Source organism: Oreochromis niloticus, linkage group LG13 (genome assembly GCF_001858045.2).
Source record: "Oreochromis niloticus isolate F11D_XX linkage group LG13, O_niloticus_UMD_NMBU, whole genome shotgun sequence".
Taxonomy (NCBI): domain Eukaryota; kingdom Metazoa; phylum Chordata; class Actinopteri; order Cichliformes; family Cichlidae; genus Oreochromis; species Oreochromis niloticus.
Window position 1 is genome coordinate 9,190,140 of NC_031978.2, and position 21,250 is coordinate 9,211,389.

General features: G+C 40.1%; 1 protein-coding gene across 11 annotated transcripts in view; it reads left to right on the top strand.

Annotated features, from left to right (window-relative positions):
* Positions 1-21,250, top strand: part of LOC100708763 (potassium voltage-gated channel subfamily KQT member 5) — a 112,092-nt gene that overhangs the window by 38,549 nt on the left and 52,293 nt on the right. The gene's annotated exons all lie outside the window — the stretch shown is intronic.

Sequence of the window (21,250 nt, forward strand, 5' to 3'; positions counted from 1 at the left end):
TGCTTGGAAGTTTAGGGGTTTAAAAAGAAGTTTTCTTCCCACGCAGTGAACAGCGGACGCTAATGTTTTTGTCACTTTTTATGGAATCAAACTCAAAGTAAGGTCAGTACTTCCACGCTTTAAACGCTGCATGCTCATACTCTCTCCCGCACTCGATATATTATCCATTGTTGATCTGCAGACAGCTGTTGTCACTAACGTCGCACTCGCTTACGTCACTGTCATGAGACATTCTCACAAAAAATCAGTTTTAGTAACGCAGTAACGCAGCGTTCCTACGTGAAAGTAACGGTAATCTAATTACCGTTTTTGCAATAGTAATCCCTTACATTACTCGTTACTTGAAAAAAGTAATCAGATTACAGTAACGCTCTCTGATTGTCAATGACGACTGAATAAACAAAAATGTCATTTGACCTTTACTTTTGTCAAACAGCGGCCAAATGGACTTGTACTGAACATCGACAGCATGAGCGGTAACGTGGCAAAGTAACAGAATAAACGATTAAACAAAGATGCGCCAATACAATACGAGGAATAAAGGAAATGAAATAAAATACAAAACACAAAAATACGGCAGTGGCCTCTGTCTGTGCGGAACAAAATACAAAGAGCTAAATCACACAAGGCTCCTTTAAAAAATGTGGAAGTGTTACATACATTTTTATAAACACTTACGTTCCACAGCAATCTCAGCTCACTTGGAATACTGGAGCACACAGACGATCTCGCAACTTATCCCTTGCATGCAGAAAATGGCCGCTCCACGCTGCACATACAGGTCCTTTGCATCATACATTTCAGAAATACATCATCTTGTTAAAATACTGATGTTTTACCACTGCACTACAATTATACCAATATGTTTCAACGAGTTATGTGCATATTTAACAATTCCTTACCAACAATTTAACTCCTTCACAACCTTTCCGTTCCACATCCACAACAAAAAAGTAAACAGGAAGTCCCAAGATGCATTTCTTGTTAAGTTTTTTTGGGAAAACTGCAGTTAACCCTTAAGCACTGCAGATAACAAAAGAAATAGCACAAGCAATAACATTAAATTACCCAATAACATTCTTGTCTTACCATACATGGAAACAAAGAAACAACATTTTAAGAACCCTTTTTGAACCTTAAATGGATATTTGGTTAACTGAAATGGAAAATATTATTATTAATTTACCACTCGGCTACACACGGTTACATTTACTGTCTAACACTCCCCAGATAGTTGTAGGGCTTAACCTAACCAAATACTGACAGGAAAAGTAAAATTTCAAGCTAAAGTAAAATCTGAGTGAATATCTTAAACTGACTTGATTTGAGGTTTGTTTGCCATTTAACCTTCCTGCCAGTGTGGACTTTTGAAGGTTTTTTCTTCATGGCATCCTGGAAAAAAGCACATGAATATGAGGCTAGATTAGAAATGTGAGAAGGAGTTACTTACCAAACATCAGAAAGTTGTCACACAGCTGCAAACTCGGTCTTTGTGGAGAGGTTTTAGGGTCCAGTCAGTAATCAGTGTTAGCAATAACCACTCCATAACCTGCACCTCCATAAGCTGCACTTCTATACTGTGCAAAACTTCTTGAGCCGCCCCCCTGCTTTCCTTTTAGGATTCAAGTAGTCAGGCGTTATAATTTTATATTGAAGTTTTTCTTTTGATACATCCAGAAAAGACCTGACACACAACCTGATACTAATTGCAAAAGTCTCATGACAAATGGTCTCAGTGGAAGGATGGCCACCAAGAGCCATTGTTAAGGAAGAACAGGGAGAAAATGCTGAGGTATGCCAAATTACACAAGAACTGGACTGATGGCTTGATGAACTTTTACATTTTTGGTCCTCATCAGTAGCTACAGAGGAGATCAGGAGAAAAGCAGAAAACTAACTATATCAATCTTTAAAACATGGTTGGGGCTCTATTATGGTTTGGGGCCACATTCCAGCCAGTGATGTTGTGGATCTCGTAAAAACTGATAAAATCACAAATGCAGAAAAGGAAAAGAATTAATTCAATCCACAATGCAAAATTATCTGCAAAGCAGCTATGATCTCAAACACACTACCAGTGCAGTAAAAACATACATGAATAGAAAAACACACAATCATTCGCTATCAGTCATGGACTGGCCTCCCGAGAGAATGAGCCTGAACATTACTGAAGCAATGTGGGATCATCTTAAGAAAGAAGAGAACAAAACACAGCTAGCATTGAAGAGCTTTGGAGAAATTAGGAAAAAAGACCTACACAAATGTTTCAGTTCTTATTCAGTTTGACAGAAATTAAGTTTGGGATTAGCAAAAAGGAAGAAGGATAGTATTTATTTTTGGTAGTAGAACACAATGGTTGTTCCCATCATTTTCATTGTGTGTGCTGATGAGCAATCGCTGTAATTTGATGATGTATGACCATGAGCTGATGAGACACAGGGAGGCCAAATTGCTGCTATTAATATTTTTTTCTTTTAGAAGTGAAGTTTTTAACAGTTTTATATATGGCATACATGGCATGCATGGCGGGTACACTTCTACATAGGCTGTATCAGCAGGTAGAATAAAAAAAGAAACTATATGAGATTTTAGGTTGGAGGATTTGTTCAGTTTTAACGATTCCAAAAACATGTCAGTCCACATGCGTTTATATGTAACTTGATCTGATCCACAGTGACTGTCATATTCAGAGCTCAACTCTGACAGGAAAACCAGCTATAAATACATCCAGTAAGGAAAATCCTCTGCAGGATGGAGAGAATAAAATGAGAAATGCCACAGAGAAAAATGAAGAATTATGACAAAAAGTATGACAATAGAAAACATTTTGCTACCAATAATAGATCACCTGTTATATATACAAATATATAACCCCTTAGGTTTTATCAGTGGTGACTGAGATAGATGATGTGTTGTGATGTGAAAATATGAAATTATGCTTGCGCCATTCATCATTTTCACCAATATTATGATGGACGAACAATTAACAATATGGCTCGAAACTTTATTACCCTTTGTTCATTCTGGTGATCTATAACTGTGTGTCAATATGGAAATAAAACCAATGTAGTCTATTCGTTGCAGTCTACAGAAAATCTGTGATAGTTGCTTGCATTTCCTACACATAGCACACGTTAGGCCTGTTCGATATCGGATGACGATATGAAAACGTCTATCGTTTCATATTACGCTATCGTTTGTTTCGTGGTGTCGCAAAATAAACTATTTACGGCAATATTTTTCATCGTTTTGATGGTCACTGTAGAATTTCTTAAAGTGCTGTCTTTCTCTTATATTTAATGTAACCACACTACAGACAGACAAGCAACTGTTTTTATGTGTTGTCGTTAGCAACAATGACGGTAAAACCGTCGCGTGGCTCCGCCGTCCGCTTATTTTCCACATAAACCTTTCACAATAAAGCTGAAGATCCTGTTGAGATTTTTCAAAATAAACCGAATCACGTGAAATAGTATGCAGAGTGTTTACGGACGAGAAGCTAAAAAGAGCCGTCAGGTGCTAAAAAATAAACCTTAGAACAGGCTTTTCCCCGCAGCACGCCGTGTAAAAAATACTCAAAGAAAATTGCGGCTGTTTCAACTTATGTAACACTCGATTCCAGGTACACGACTCCCAGCTGAAAACACTTCATGCAAGTAGAGTTGCCCGAGATTCACAGAATTTACAGAAAATGTAAAATTTTTGTGATATATACATCGTTATATATATCGACGATAAATGTCTTATACTGGGATGTGAGATTTTGGTCATATCGCACAGCCCTACCACACGTTACTCTCTGTTACTGGACATCTTCTGACCCTTGGTGCAAGAGCAATTTCATAAAAACATCTGGTTTGGCCAGTCTGTTGTTGATTTGCTTTTGTTTCAAAGTTGTGACGGGGAAGTTATGTAAGTGATGTAAATGTTTGATGCGGTCATGTCTTTTGTTCTCTTGACTGACATCATGCTATGATTATCATGAATGAGTATGGGAGAAACTAAGAAGAGTACATTGTTTGCCATTATGCAGAGGGCATATCGATTTTGGGAGACAGAACATAAGGGGAGTTCCCTGTCACTTTGGTTGTGATGATGAATGAGTGTGAGCTGCTGAGACAAATGAAGGCCAGCTGGCTGGAGAAGGAACGAGCTCCTTATTGAATTTCTCATTCAGTCTTTTTTTATTTCTCAGGCTGTTTTTGTTTTTTTTGCTCAGTACATCAAGAAAAAGTGTCGAGTCAGATAGACATTAACTGAATGATTTCACTTGTGTTTATGCTTTCTGTGTGTGTACTGTGTATTTACTTGTGTGTGGTTTCTAATTTAATATTTGAATTGTGGAGAGGGGAAAAGACCAATTTCACAAAGTAGCTGCCAAGGAAAAAAGAGCCATTGCAGGTTATTTTAGAAATAGTTTTTCTAAGAGATAATCCTTTACATCATGTGCTTGTACCTACACATCCAGTCTTGCCTATGTGTATCTCTGGAGACGAAGGTTTTGTATGTGTTTACATTTGGTGTGTTTTCAGTATGTGTAAGTGCACTGACGGCTGAAATCTTAGAGCAGCTGCTGCCATGAATCCATCTCTGTGAGTCAGGCGGCAGAAAGTAGTTCATAGAAGACATAACTACTCACTCACAGAGGAGGAAATAACAGGCTACAAATTATTACCCACCCTCAGCGCTGGCTAGTGCTAATTATGTTAGCTTGTCATATGATATTGTTTGTATATCTTTTCTAAAAACAGAAGAAGCTTCACCAACAGCACGTCGAGGTAGATTCACTAGTTCCAAGGCTGTGTGCAGGAAATGACACATTAGGGCTAAATAAGTTCTGTGGGACTGTATCAGTTTCGGTTTAGGATTACGTCACCCAGAATAATGGATTTCAATTGATCTTGGCCACTCAGCTTTACGTAAACACCTATTAATTGAGAATGGACACACTGAGTCACTGCTTCTGAGCTTTTCTTTTGAGGGGATACTAGACCTATAAACATTTTTCACTAGATTCCTGTCGTGCTCTGGAAAATGGTTTGTGCATTTTTCTAACTACACATACAATCATTTTAGAATCTAGACAAAATATAAAACACCAATTAAACTGTAAAAGGAAAACTTACACTTAAATTATGTTATTTATTGAAGATAGAAAATATCTAATGACATCTTTATTCCCACTGTTGCCAAAGTGCTGGCTCATAGGGGGTCATGTGATTTTTGGGTTTTTCTCTGTATGTATTTTTGTAGGGTCTACCTTACAATATAAAGCCCCTTGAGGCGACTGTTGGTATGATTTGGCGCGGTATAAATAAAACTGAATAGAATAGAATCTTTGTGAGAAATATTTGCTCATGTGGAATTTGATGACAGCAGTATGTCTCAAAGATGTTGGGATGGCAGCAACAAAAGGCCTGAAAAGTATGATACTAAAAAAAACAGCTGGAGGAAGATTTTGCAACTAATTACGTTAACTGGCAACAGACCAGTAACATGATTCAAGTTTGAAAAAAAAAGGATTTTAGCGGATTTTCACACCTATAGTTTGTTTAATCTGGTCCAAATCAGTTGATGAGTTGTAAACTTGTAACGTTTCCCTGTGGTTTGTTTTTTTTTCACATAGAAAAGTATTATTATTACATGATGTGATACATTTGTATCACTACACGTGAGAATGTTTAATCTACTTATTGGTCAGATGTTTCTGGGACTGGAGCAATAAAAGTAAATATAGAGAGAAGATGTTGCGCTCTGGCCTAGAAAATAACATAAAATTTCATGGATAGATACTAACCGGACAGTTTGTGTACTGCACATCGGTGTTACACTGCTGCATCCCAGAATGCAAAGCAGACCTGGCTACAGGGAGGCATTTAGCTCAAAGTTGCAGAATAGACCTGGTAGGTGGCTTGGATCACATTCACGCCATAAACAAACCGTTCGTTCATTTGTAACCGGAATAAGACCCCTTCTTCCTAAAGGACTCGCTGTAGTTGTTTTGATCTGCACTCAAGTGTGATTACCACGCTCACTCCTGTACAAGTTCCATTTTTTTCACACAGCAGGTGTGAAAAAGACCCTTACAGAGGCAGTTTTCTGAAGTAAAGATGATCAGCGGTTCACCAATCTGCAAAATACTGTGTTTATAAACTGTGGAATAATTTCATATTTATGTTGCTTAATGTAAAATTGCAAAGACTTTAATTATCTCATTATCTATAATAAATAATATTGTTAAAAAATTCAGAGAATGTGCAGAAATTTCTCTGTGTAAAATAATCAGTACTGGATGCCCCCAATCTTTGAGTCCACAGGCAGCACTGCATCAAAAAGAGGCATGACTTTGTCATGGAGATCACTGCATGGGCTCAGGATCACTTCCAGAAATGATTGTCTGTGAGCTGTTTCCCGGGCATGGCATTCATTTGATTTCTCTCTATTTAGACAAATCAGAAGATTTTAGTTTTTTAGTATATGTTGGCTTTAGAGCAACATCTGTACTTATCTTGATAATGTGCTTTCAAGGGAAAACCTTGAACATTTCAGCAAGACAATGTTAAACAGCACACTGCATCCATGACAGCCACGTGGCTTTGCAGTAGTAGAGTCCAGGTGTTTAGCTGACCGTCCTGCAGTTCAGGTTTTTCACCAGCTGAAAACATTGAGTGCATCATAAAATGAGAAAATACAGCAAAGAAGACCCAGGATTGTTGAGCAGCCTTTGTGTTCTCTGTAAATAAAATTAGTGTTTTTGAGATTTGCAAATCATTGCAATAAACCCTACATGCTGTGCCTGAGTGAATGTGTGTTGTAGGAAAAGTCCTATACACTACGTAGTGTATAAAAGCAAAGTTCTAGTGGTGAATTAGACCAGAAGAACAATATGTAAATGTCAATCCATCTACCTTCTTGAAGGTTAGAACATGAGCTCACTGGCAAGCCATTTTCTTTCAGCTGTCTCCCTACACTCATTCATTGTAAGACCTTCCTGCAGTCCTACCTTCAGCATTTTACACAACAAGAAATGTACACTGCACGATATGTCTTTAGTGAATGTTCCAGTTAATCAGCTCAAAATCCCCGACACTCAAAATGCTCGTTTGCCATCGCTTCAGCAGGAATGTAAATGAAATAAATGCAAGAAATTAAGTTCACTAGAAGTTAAGTTCACTGCCTCTTACTCTTGCTAAATGCACAGTTGTCTGCCAGTAGGACATGTCACAGATGTGGCACTGAAATTGGCGAAAGTGCCATTGTAATGCTCGATGAAGGAGAACGTAAACCGAAATCACAATGGTGTTTGAAAGGCTGTGGCTTCTCTGGTTAGTTCTTTATGCACCGCTCTTCTAATTTAGTTCAACAACAAAGATAGTTTATACTAAAGTTAAAGCAGAAGTTAGGAACCTTGTGGATTTTTCTTTTGAACGAGACCACCAGTCACACTCCACAGGCTCGTTGACAGTGTGCAATACAATATTTCTCAGCAGAAAAATGATGTATTTAGGCCATGTCCTGTACGGGCTCAATTACAACACATTTTCACATTTTGGAATAACACAAAAATGGGTGAGTAATCTTTATCATTTTGCTCACTCCAGCTATTTCCTCAGTTAGTATCATTTTGATAAACTGGCACTGCAGAGCAGAAAGAACAGAGGCTTTTTCTGTGAAAACCAGCGGCAGCATCTGTCTCTGAGAAACACATGATATTTGCAGCCTCAATAAAATGAGTCACACCTTCACATATCAGTCTGTGACTCATATAGCACCGACTTTTTTCAAAAAGCTGGAATCTGAGCGGGCTCTGAAGCCATAATATTATTTAAATTCCAATCTAGTATCCTAGCTCCATAGTGTAAGAACATATGGAATGAATGAAATTGGGATTTCTCAGCTGTGGCGGATGCTTTTAAGTAACTACATCTGTTTATATACTATAGGGACCAGGTCACACTGTTAAAATTTACAGGTGACAGCTAGTCTGTCAATACAGGGCCGCCTCTCCATTCTTTTTATTTTGCTTCCAGGGAGCCACAATTTCTTGTGATTCTGATTTTCTTTTAGGCCTCTCAATACTAACCCATTAACCATTTATGCTCGAATGGTTGAACAGCACTGGTTTAGCCTCTAAGTGCTGTTTCCTTTCACAAAAATACAAAATTTGTTTCCAAGCACTGAAAAAATGCCAAAAATAACCTCTTTTTATAGGCATAAAAGAGTTTTTTAGCACCAGCAAGGTGATTCCCAAAAAACTACCAGCTAAAAATTGGGAATGTTTGCACTTGGAATGGTGTGTAGTGTGCTGTTAAAAAAGTCTGAGGAAGCTGGAGGACAAAAGAAGAAGTGTCAGGCTTAAAAAAGAAAGTAATATCTGACAGTCTTGTTCTTAAGAAATAGGAAAAAAATTAGATTCATCTGGCCCTTCAGTCAAGCTACTGTTTGCCTAAGACTAATCAGAAATGGTCTTAAGGGAAGAGTGGCTGTCAAGAAGCTCTTCTTTAAAAAGAGGGAATAGGGAGAAAAGGTTAAGGTATTATTACCTTAAATTACATAAGCACTTGACTGAAAATAAGAAGGTGTGAGCCCGGTGAGTGTCTATAACAGTCTGTAAAACATGACGGAGTCTTTCTGTCATGGAACAAAAGGAAGCCGATAGCCAAAGAAGAGCTTTGAGATGTCCTCCAAGAATCCTGCAGAACTTTTCCCAAAGGCTACTTAAAGAAATTACAAGAAAGCTTGCCTAGTAGAATTAAGGCTGTGTTTAAGAATAAAGGTGGCCACTACAAGATTGTTTTGTTTGTATTAATTGTACAAATGCTGTTTTTGCCTTATATGCTGTATTTTCCTGCTGTATTTGCTGTATATGTTAGAACATGTTTCAATAAATCACAACACCCTTTTCCCAGTATGAAGAAATGAGGGGTGGCTCGAGACTTCTGTATAGTGCTGTATATAAATATGGGGGTTGCCATCTAACTGTTGTGAACAAACTTTGTAGCCATGCAGGCAGCAAAGCCTTACTGATGACAGTGTCAAACTGCTACTCCACCAATTTTAGACCACAGCTTAGAAGCTACAGGATGGATTGAGATGTTTGTTGTCAACTGAGGAGAAATAAGGGATGATGGGCTCTGCTTGAAAGGCAGACACATCATTCACAGGAAACAGGTTTTCTAACTCCCCAATAACCACTTCAAAATGTTATTTCTGCTAAGAGATAGCAGTATAATATAGCACATTACATCACATTTTGTCATCTCTTCTTATTCCCGTTATAGTATGTGAACAGAAGAGTTCTCGTAATTGTAAGTCAATTTTAAAACCTTGCATAAATATAAAAATGAAAAGGGGGGGACACTAGATCACTGAGTGTAAAGAAAACATCTTTAGTAGATTCAATTTCATGTAAATTTTTGATTCCATTACAGACGCAACCCGGCATCCTCCTTCTGCCTTTCCCTGGCACACTCTCTTGTTCCTTGGAAGTGTTAAAGTTTAATAAGCCCAATCTGCAAAAGGAAAGTATCCAAACAGACTTGTTGACAAGACAAAGCTTTGCATTTAGTGCTTCATTGCCAAAGGTGTTATCTCGAGTTCATTGGAGACCACAGCTAGAAATAAAGAAATAAGTCCATAAAATACTGAAAATAGCAAAGCAAGACCTCAAACCTGAGTGCTTTGCTCTCAATACAGGCTATTTTGAAAAGAGACCTGCAGCATTTAGTGTTGTCTCAGGGTGGTCTATTTGTTTGGTTTACAAAAAGCCACAGGCACACCCTGGTAACTCTGAGTGCTTGCTGCTTTTTGGATTCAAAGACAAACAAACCAAATTTATTTTGAGCTATTTTCCAAATTCATGTTGATAAAGTTACTTGTCTGGATTTCATAACATCTTCTTCTCTCCATAAATGCTCTAAATCATGTAGCAAAACAAAAAGACGTTCAGACTGAAAACATATGTATTAATATATTTGTGCTTATTTTTGTTGAGGGGAATTTATTTTATTTAGTTTTAAGCACTGAATATTTTGTAGTCTCTTTTTTTTTAGCTGCTCACCTCCATGCTGAAATCCAAAGTGACTTTCTCGTTGTTTAGTGAGTTTTATTGAGTTTTAGTGAAGTAGGCTAAGTTATGCAAAAACTTTACTGAAAATCAGTGGCAACAGGTCTTACGAAGTATTGAATGGGGAACTATTCCTGAAGACTACTTAAAGAAATGACAAGAAATGTTGAGTTTAGGCTATATTGAAGAGTTTAATGTGATCATACCATATGCTGACTTTCAAACTTGTTATAAAAACTCCTTATTTTTTTTTTTTTTGCTTTATATACACTATTCCCATGTATGTTTGCATGTTTTTTTCTCATTTCCCTAGCAAAATATAAAGAAATGGAAGTTGGCTCAAAACTTTTGCACATTACTGTAAGTTTGATTGCAACAAATTGAAGTTGGGACTGCTTTGATACGGTTTCTCTTGAATATCAAGATCCTACAGTATAATATTGACAGTACACAGTATTGAATATAGTAGTAGTCAAATACTTTACAGTGTAAAATTCCTGTACCTGCACAACTAACTCAAGACTCAAGTACAGGCTGAACAGGATAAATCAGGAACGCTCGGTAAGCAACACTACATGTAATTAAATGAAACATCATCCAGCTTTGACGTTCACTGTTTAACTACACACTGATTTAGAGCCTGTGTGTCTACGCTCCAGCCTGTTCCGCTATGTCAAGCCTCTCCTGTACTTTTTTAATTTTCCCATGGCAACAATTACCAAAGACTTATGATGTTTACACCACTTTACAAGTGCTTTAAAAGTGCTTCACTGTGTTCTAACAAGTACTTTGACATGACTACAAACAAGCTTTGCGGCTTTTCCGGGTGCATTTAGTTTCATTTTATGTCCATTTACTTGAAGAATTTATGTAGCACAGTGAGCCTTTGTTAGCAAATCGGAGCTTTTCTTCTAGTGACTACTGTGTAGTGACATTACAATCCGTAATCCCAAACAAACTAGGCATGAAGATATATAAGGCATAGGTGTGGACTTCATTATCACACTTAAAAGCAGATTAACTTTACCAGGACAATACTTTTTCCATCTGACTCTGAGGACCTGCATGCTCCATAAGGTTTAGTGTCCCCTCCAGCACCGTATCATTTCTAGCCATGAAAGTTGGTAAATAGGGCCATGACTGGATGCATCTGTGGGGCACAGTTTGGCCTGCTGTTCCCTGAGCAGGGCCTCTCTTTCAGTGGCTCTTAAAAGCAAAGAGCTGGGGGCCGGGAGCTCCGAAGATGTCCATGCATCCTGCTGGTGATGGTTCTACCATAAACGGTGGTGAAGTCGGAATATGTTCCAGATGCTGTGGGAGAAACGAGCACTTAGGCACACACACACACGCAAATCTTCAAGGGAAGAGGAGCTATGAGCCAGCATAGAGACAAAAGTTCAAGGGTCAAAGATCAAACAAGATTTTCTGCTCATTATTCACATGAAGACAGCATTGTGTGTGTGTGTGTGTGTGTCTGTGTGTGTGTGTGTGTGTGTCTGTGTGTGTGTGCATGAGCATGTGCAGACAGAGAGAATGTAGGGCAGTTAAAAAAAGAAGGTATATCCTTTACACTACCACACCCTGCCTGTTGCATACACTAAGTGTGAAGCGACTGATACCTCCAAAGAAGCCGCTGAGATACTGCTTAAGAGGCAAGACAGCCCACAGACTGTTATACAAGCAGGTGGTTATGACATTTTCACAACAGGAAACTCACACAGGAACACAGAAAGACGTACACAAGGCTGCTGGGAGTGTTTTTAATATAGTTTGACATTTGTGAGGACTGATAAAGAGACCCTTCAAACCAAAAGAGTCTTTACCACCATACCTTGTCTAGACAGAGAGATAGATAAATAGGACCTTTCACTCATTTCATGCACAGTCTTTCTTTTTCTGTCTCCTGGTTTCTCAGTGTTTTTTACCCCACACAGGCACGTGTAATTTGCAGTGATTGTAGAGGAATTCCTGTCTCAGCTGGATACACAACAGATACTGGTCCTGATTTGTGCCGCCGTTTGTCATCCTCTGGTTACTCTAGCGGTCACTATCTATAGACCACAGTATCTCAGCTGTCTTAGGGCAGGAGACAGAGCATACCCTGGATAGATCTCCCCTAGGCTACTGCAGGGCATGCATACTCAGACCCACACTGTCAAATAATACCATTTTTAAAAGTTGTACATGTTTATGATAATTGGTTCCTTGTTTTACCTTACAAAACAATAGCAAATCTGGGATAATTTGGTGTTCAGCATCTTACTCAAGGATACTTAAATGGACTAAGGGAGCCACAGAACCACGTCCAATTTGTAGATGATCCTCCTGAGCTACAGCTGCTCCAAGTGTGGGAGTCGGGTTCCTCGCTAGCGCTAACCAAAAAGTACAGTTCCTTGAATGGCCACTTGAGGCTATCTATAAAAGCAACTCAGTCTTAGAGTAGAGGTAATCGTCTACTTTGCGAGAACTGCACGGTTTGAATTTTTATTTACAGCCCTGTGCAAAAGTCTTGATCAACCCCTAATTCCATAAATTGGAAAGAGGTGAATACATTTATCGAAACATGTACAAACATGGATGTAAATACAGTATGTAAGTCAAAAATAGAGTCTGGACAATTCTAACAAGGTGATATAACGCAGCCTGAGCTCTCTTAGGCAAGCTTTTTGTGGTTTCTTTAAATAGGTCTCAGGAATAGCGGTCCAAGCTTCTTGAAGAACATTCCAAAGCTCTTCCTTGGTTGTTGGCTGCCTTTTGTTCCATGACAGAGCTTCCACCATGTTTTATAGATCGCTGTAGACACTCTGTATAACATCTGTTACCACTGATTTTCCATCCAGTTCTTGTGTAATTTGGCATACTCACTGTTTCCCATCCTTAAGAATAGCTTCTTCGCAGCCACATTTTCACTGGGACTGTTTTCAGATGAGGCTTCAGCAAACAGTAGCTGAATCAACAGAAGGGCCAGATCCACCATATCTTTTATTCTCCACTTGTCCAGTTTCCTCAAGCTTTTTTAAGGACACACTGCACACCATGACAGTGATAGGATTTTCTGCCAATAGCTACTAGTAGATTTTGTAGTTTCAACTAAAGAAAACAAATGATAGTATAAAAAATGTTTCTTTGCTAAGTTGTCTGTTATGTGCAGTTAGAACATTTGTTCATGCCATGAGTTAGGTGCCTTTTTATGTTTAAGATAAGATAAGATAAGATGGCCTTTATTAGTCCCACAGGTGGGAAATTTGTTTTGTTACAGCAAAAGTGCAAAGTTATGTAGCAGAAATTAGAAAACACTGGAATGCAATAAAATACAATAAAATAAAATAAAATACTATATACAATAGAATAAAATAGAATAGAATAATATATACAATAGAATAAAATAGAAATACAAATACTATATACAACTGAGTAGGAAAATACAAAAACACAACTTCGTCAGAAGAAGAATTGCACGTATAGCAGTCTTATTGCACATGTGTGGGTTTGTGTGTTTGATCAGCTGCAAAAGTCTTTATTGTAGAGTCTGACAGCAGTGGGGAGGAAAGACCTGCGAAATCTCTCCGTCCCACACCGTGGGTGCCGCAGTCTCCCACTGAAGGAGCTGCTCAGTGCTGTCACAGTCTCATGCATGGGGTGGGAGATGTTGTCCAACAGGGATGACAGCTTAGCCACCATTCTCCTGTCACTCACCACCTCCACTGGGTCCAGAGGGCATCCTAGAACAGAGCTGGCCCTTCGGATCAGCCTGTTCAGTCTCTTCCTGTCCCCAGCAGAGATGCTGCCCCCCAGCAGACCACACCATAAAAGATGGCTGAGGCCACCACAGAGTCATAGAAGGTCTTCAGGAGTGGGCCCTCCACTCCAAACGACCTGAGTCTCCGAAGCAGGTACAGCCTGCTCTGCCCTTTCCTGTAGAGGGCGTCTGAGTTATGAGTCCAGTCCAGTTTGTTGTTCAGATGAACACCAAGGTACCTGTAGCTGTCCACAGCCTCGATGTCCATACCTTGGATGTTCAGTGGTTGCAGTGGAGGATGTTTGTGCCTGCGGAAGTCTACCACCAGCTCCTTGGTTTTACTGGCGTTGATCTGGAGGTAGTTCAGCTGGCACCAGTCCACAAAGTCCTGAGTCAGTCCTCTGTACTCCTTGTCGTCCCCATCAGTGATCAGGCCGACTATTGCAGAGTCATCAGAGAACTTCTGCAGGAAGCACTGGGTGGAGTTGTGGGAGAAGTCTGCAGTGTAGATGGTGAAGAGGAACGGAGCCAGAACCGTTCCCTGTGGGGCCCCCGTACTGCAGACGACCCTGTCCGACACACAGCCCTGAGTCCTCACATACTGTGGTCGGTCGGTGAGGTAGTCCAAAATCCAGGTAGTGAGGTGATGGTCCACTCCAGAGTTCTCCAGCTTGTCCTTCAGAACCGAGGGAAGAATGGTGTTGAAGGCACTGGAGAAATCAAAGAACATGATTCTCACAGTGCTCCCAGCGGTCTCCAGGTGAGCGAGGGAACGATGTAGGAGGTGAATGATGGCATCATCCGCTCCAATGCCAGGCTGATAGGCAAACTGAAGTGGGTCCAGTGATGAGCTCACAAGGCGCCGAAGCTGAGCCAGGACCAGCCGCTCCAGGGTCTTCATCAGGTGGGATGTCAGAGCCACCGGCCTGTAGCTGTTGAGGTCCTTGGGGCGTGAAGTCTTTGGCACTGGAACAACACAGGAGGTTTTCCAGAGCTGTGGGACTCTTCCCAGCCTCAGGCTCAGGTTGAAGAGGTGCTCCATCACACCACACAGTTGGTCCGCGCAGGACCTGACGACCCTCGAGCTGATGCCATCTGGACCCGCTGCCTTCTTGGCTTTAATCCTCCTCAGTTCCCTCCTAACCTGGGTGGTTGAGAGAGACAGGCTGGAGCCTTGTGTTGAGTGTGTATTGGATGCTGTTGTTGGGGGTGGGGAGGAGTGAGCAGGGTGAATAGAGGAGGTGTGAAGTGTCTGAGGTGTCAGAGGTGGAACAGCAGCAGTGGGGGTGGGTGAGTCTGCAGCCGATGTTGGAGACTGCCTCATGGCTGAATCAAATCTGTTGAAGAAATGATTCAGTTCATTTGCCCACCTCACATCCCTCCCAGGCAGAGAGTTCTGATGTTTGTGGCCTGAGATGGTTCTGAGGCCTCTCCAGACTTCACCAACATTGTTTTGCTGAAGCTGGTTCTCCATCTTCTGCCTGTAGCTGTCCTTCCCATTCCTTATCAGTCCCCTAAGCTCTCTCTGCACCCTTTTCAACTCCTCTTTGTCTCTGGATTTGAAGGCCCTCCTCTTCTGCTTGAGGACAGCTTTAATTTCTGAAGTAATCCAGGGTTTGTTGTTGGAGAAACACCGTACAGTCCTGGTAGGTACGGTGTTATCCACACAGAAATTAATATAGTCAGTAATGCATGTAGTAAGGCTGTCGATGTCCTCTCCGTGGTCGTCACAGATCACCTCCCACACAGTCGACTCAAAACAATCCTTAAGAGCCTCCTCGCTCTCCTCCGACCATCTCTGCACTGTGCGGGTGGCTGGTGGCTCCCTGCGCACTAAGGGCTCATACACAGGGACAAGGTGCACCAGGTTGTGATCAGATCTGCCTAGGGGAGGGAGAGGTGATGAACTGTATGCCTCTTCTGCATTGGCATACAGTAAGTCCAGTGTTTTATTGTCTCTGGTTGGGCAGGTCACATACTGGGTGAAGGTGGGCAGTGTGGAGTCCAGTGAGGCATGATTGAAGTCCCCTGATATTATGAGAAGGGCTCTCGGAGATTGTGTTTGCAGTCTGCTGACCACAGAGTGGAGAGAGTCACAGGCTGCATCCGCGTTGGCCGAGGGGGGGACATACGCTGTTATCGCGATAACATGCGAGAATTCCCGGGGCAGGTAGTATGGACGCATGCTAACGGCTAACAGCTCAATGTCTCTGCTGCAGAGTTGTTCTTTTACAGTGATGTGCCCAGGGTTACACCATCTGTCATTCACAAACACTGCCAGTCCCCCTCCTTTCCTCTTACCGCTCTCTCTTGTCCTGTCCGCTCGCAGCATCTGGAATCCCGGTAGTGTCACGCTCGTGTCCGGAGTTAGCGGTGTTAGCCACGACTCCGTTAGCATCATGATGCTACATTGCCGGTACTCCCTCTGTGACCAGGTTAGCGACGTTAGCTCATCCATCTTATTGGGCAAAGATCGTACATTTCCAATAATTACAGAAGGAAGAGATGGTCGATAACGTCTCCTTCTCGGGCGACGGCGCTCCTTCCCAGCACGACACCCCCGTCTTTTCTTCCTCAGTTCACTGGGAATGTCGAGTCTGTCCGCCGGCAGTACCGCTGTAGGACGCAGCGCTAACAGCTGATCCCTACTGTAAACAAAGGATCCCTGCTCTGGGTCCCAGACACGGGTGAAAAAAATAGAAAAAACTAAGAAAAACAACCAGAACTAGCACAAAACGGTAGAACATGGTTGCAGAGTCTAATTACTAATACGTTAGTTATAAAAATTACTAGAAGAAAAAAGATAAGAAGGAAAGAAACTCAGAATGAGCAGAGCTGCTGTAACAGGCTGCCGCACACGGGGGGCGCCGGAAGTTTGAATGAGTCATAGGTAGGTGTTAAATGGCTTAGCAAACTAATTAATAAATAAAAGTTTTTCCAGTACAAGGGCTGGATTTTAACCTCCTATGTGTCCACATATGTGGACATCACATTTTGGGTTGTCTAGACCACAATACTAAATTTTGCTCTACAAGGTCCTGATATTCACTTTCAAGGACATCATACTGCCGCTGTTCTATCAAAATTTAAAACTAATGTCCTCATATATGGATATCAGGCCCTTGTAGAACAAAATCAGGTAAAAAGATAATTCTTAGCTTTTACATTCATTAGGTCCCAATCAGCCCAAATAGCAAAGAGAAATTAAAAATGCATGCCATGAAGGAGTTCGAGTCTTAGGAGATTAAAATAAATGAAATACCTTTAGAAAGCCTGCAGATCTATTGGCTCAAGACCACTTTAAAAGATTATAAGAAAGTCTGGCTCCTTAAAAGTAAATGTTGAAGAATTGAGGGATAATCCCAAGACTTTGTCCACTTGTACTTTTTGATCTACAGTTGTGATTCTTTCAAATTGTAATATGCTTCTAAAATGTTTGCAGACATTTCACAGTAACTTTTACTCATTAAGGTAAAGAATACTTTAGGAGCTGAATAATCTGAGTACCTGGATGTGCAGATTGGAAACTAAAGTCTAAAACTTTTTAATCTTGCTTTTGTACCTGTCAGATGAACACAGTGCAATGGCATTGAAGTGAAGTAAGAGAACAGCCTGGTGCAACAACTGTGTACAAACACTCATACCACATCCACGTCCATACATACTTACAAAGGTGCTGAGGGATGGAGCCTATCCCTGCTGTCATAAGGTAAAATGCGGGGTGGCTAGTTTACTGCAGAAGTAACAAACACCACCAAGTTATACAGTTACACTGGATTTATTCACATGTTCATGGCTATATTTGGAAAAATAACATATACAGTATGAATTGAAGTTATCTGAATCAGGGCTTTATACCTGTAATTTGCACAGATTATAAGACCCTCCGTGTTAAATTAGTAATTTAAAGCTACATCAAAAAAAGTGAATTTCTACTTGCCCTTGAAGACTGTAAAACAAACCTTTGCTCTGTTACATGGCGACAGTTTGAATTTGGTGTCAGTATGTGTGTGTTTTTGCATGTGTATGTGTGTGTTTGAAGACAAGTGTAAACTGTGTATAACCCAGACACTGCAGTGTTGACCGCAGCCTGTGATGCTGTCCAGACCACAAGCAGCTTGCAGACACCACTACAGTGTTTGTGTGTGTGTTTTAGCGAGAGATGAAACACAGCTACAGTAGTAAGTCAGACATGAGACCCCCTAATATTCCATTACGTAGTGCTCTTTTCCGCTACAAGGCTGTAGGCAGCTTACAGTCACATCATACAGCCATGATTAAACATTCACTGCGCAGATTAGATGCCTCCAGGGAAACAGTGATTACATTTACTTTAGATTTAAGGAATTTTGCTCAGTTTTTTTTCCAGGAACCAAAAAAAAGAGGTCTAATTTATACATTTACATTGAAACGTGAGCTTAGGTAATACAAAGCAGAGACCACCGAGGCCCTGTTCAATTCATGTTTATTTTAGCATTAGTCAAATTTTCAGCCTGTATGTTAAAAAAAAGATGGGTTCAGTCAGTTTCTCTTCATGTTATCAGGCTTCAGGAAGGTTAGGTTAACAGTTCTGTAGAAGTGGTTTGGTGAAGCTGGTTACAAACTGGCTCTTTTTACCCCAGGTATATGTGCATTTATCATATTCCAAAATAAAAAAAATTAAAAAGCTATATTTTGGCATTTTCTTGATATATTTTTATGTAACGCTCATTAAAAAAATGATAGGGCCTCTAACAATTCCACATCTAGCAAGTGGTAAAATCATCATCATTCCTCCTCCTCTCGGTTTACTTTCAACAACAGCCTGGGTGGGCTGTGAGTGGCTGCACCTGAGAGGTGGGAATGTCAAAGAGTGTGAAGCCTGAGGGATGTAATGGGTTAGTGAGCTACGTTGAGCTTAAAGGCAGAGAGCCACGGTAACTGAACGCATGGGTACAGATTATGTTCTGAGTTTTGCCTTCAAATCAGCTAAAAGCGCCTCATTATCACTTACTCTTTGATTACAGAAAGTGGCACTTAGATTATCTGCTGGGGGAATACATTTTATAACCAAAACCACTAAATGAAGAGCAAACTGTGTGTCGTATTATCAGAGGAACATCTGCAGCTGATTCTGCTGGAAATGCAGCTACTAGAACACCGAACATACACCAAGATTACCTGTTCAACCAATTAAAATTCCCTTTTTAAAAAAATATATATCCAGATTAAAGTTTCAGGACTGTAATGTATAGCTGGTGTGTTAAAGATAAACATCGGCACTGAGAGTGCACTTAAAACGTATTGACGCATTTTACTGGTTTATTTTTTATGTTCTTTATAGATCTTTATCACTATTTTCCCATCATTATCATCATCTGATAACATTTGTGATTAGAGCAGGCTCCACTTTGTGCAGAAGAAGAGTCATTTGACATGTGAAATGGCCGTTTTTATGTGAAGCAAAAAGCCCAACCTATCAGCGAAAGTTGATAGCTGCCATTGTGATACCTTTTATCCCCAACTGGAGTTTTAGGTTTTGCCGAGCCAACTAACGCTACAAAAGCTTGGCTGTGTCGAACTTCCTTTGTGTTATACCCCTCTGCTCTTTTAGTCTGCTCTCAGTCTCTCTCTCTCTCTGGATAGCTGCCACTTACTCATGATCCTGCTGGTTTGTTAGGTTATTTTGTCCTCTCCTCCTTATGTAACACCCTACATACACCTACATACACCTACACTCATCCACACACACTGTGCACCACTGAGACTTCACACTTTCACACATAACTACATGTTTAGTTAAATACACTGATTGGGAAAACAATTGCTGGTAACACAATGCTCACCATTTCTATTAAGTTTCATAAAACTGGCAGATAAACCTACAAACAAATCAACCAACATAGAAAAAAAACTATGCCGTTGCTCAGGTTAGGGCTAGAACAAACCAACGGATGGACACACCAAAAACAGTGAGGAAAAATTGCATCACAATCTTCACCTAGTGGATGTTAGTAGTCAGTAATGAGTGCAATTTGCAAAAGTTTGCATGATTAATTATGTGTTACTGAAAATGAGGTCACATTTCAAAAACTATCCACAAATATTGAAAAAAAAAGAAATTCACACTACTTTGTATCAGTAATGAAATAAAATCAAAACTTTTTTCACTGAAATTTGTTAACTGAGCTCCCAAAGCCACGACTAGCAGTGTGGCAACACTAATTACTTAGTCTGCGAGTTTTTTTCTTATGGTTGTAATTAGTGGAGTAGGGCAGACTGGCAGCTTGAGAAGTTGTGAAGTTAACCAGATGGAGTTTTTTTTTTTCTTGGATCAAATTACAGTTTTTGCAATCATAGGGAAACATATTAAACTAATTTCAAATATGCTGCACGCTGTATTATCATCACATATTGGCACAAATCCACTTTAGAAAAATGATGAGTAGATGAGGAGCTAATATACATACATATTACTCACTCACTAAAAAAACAAAAATGTCCAAATGTGGGACATAATACAGATACATTTGGAACAGAGTATTTAAAAAGTTGAGTTACAGTCAGGACCATAATTTGATGGACAGATTATGAACTTATTATAGAAAATATTGTAAAATTCCTCCTTAAAAGTCTGCATTTCAGTAACATCTTGACTGTTTGATTTAAAATTGACTGTGTTAGTTTGCAGAAACAAAACTACCAAAACTGTCTTTATCTAAAAAGTCATGGATCTTATAGTGACTTCCCTTGAGCTGCGCATAACTCACTCTTTTTGTGTGTGTGTGTGTGTGTGTCTGGGAGTGTGGCCACACTAATGGATGGAAAATCTCTTTACACACTCCAAATCAAGATCAAACCACCCTAACTCACACTCACATTGACTTGTGCAAATGCATGGAAACACAGTATGTGCTGCTTTCACTCTGTCTTCTTCTCGGACTTTTTATATTCTTTACTGCTGAGCAGTTCAGTACAGACACACACAGACACACACATACGCAGACATGTACTTTCCTCTGTCTCTTGCTTCTTTTGGAAATCTCCAGGAACACTGTCACAATCCAAGTTTTGCTTTTAAAAAAGGTTATTTCAGCCAAAAGGGCCTCATATTAAAAACTGAGAGATGGTTGGGTTTTTTTTCTCTTTTTGTTAGATAACTGAGCCTGAAGCGTTTAAAACACTGACATGAAGTTCAAAGACGGATAAAATTAGCAAATGCAGTAGCTGCATGTTTTAACTATAATAGCAATTGAAATGTCTGATAATCTCTTTATGTTGGATAACCTTCCATATCACAGATTTCTATAGCTGTGTTCCAACACTGATATGAAATACACAAACAATTGTGGAGGGTCATAATTTAGACATTTTTTGGCTCATCCAGCTGAAAGACCAATGAGCTTATGGCTAGACATCTGTCATCCGTCTGTTCACTGCATTTTCACAAGATGTGCTTCTCCTCC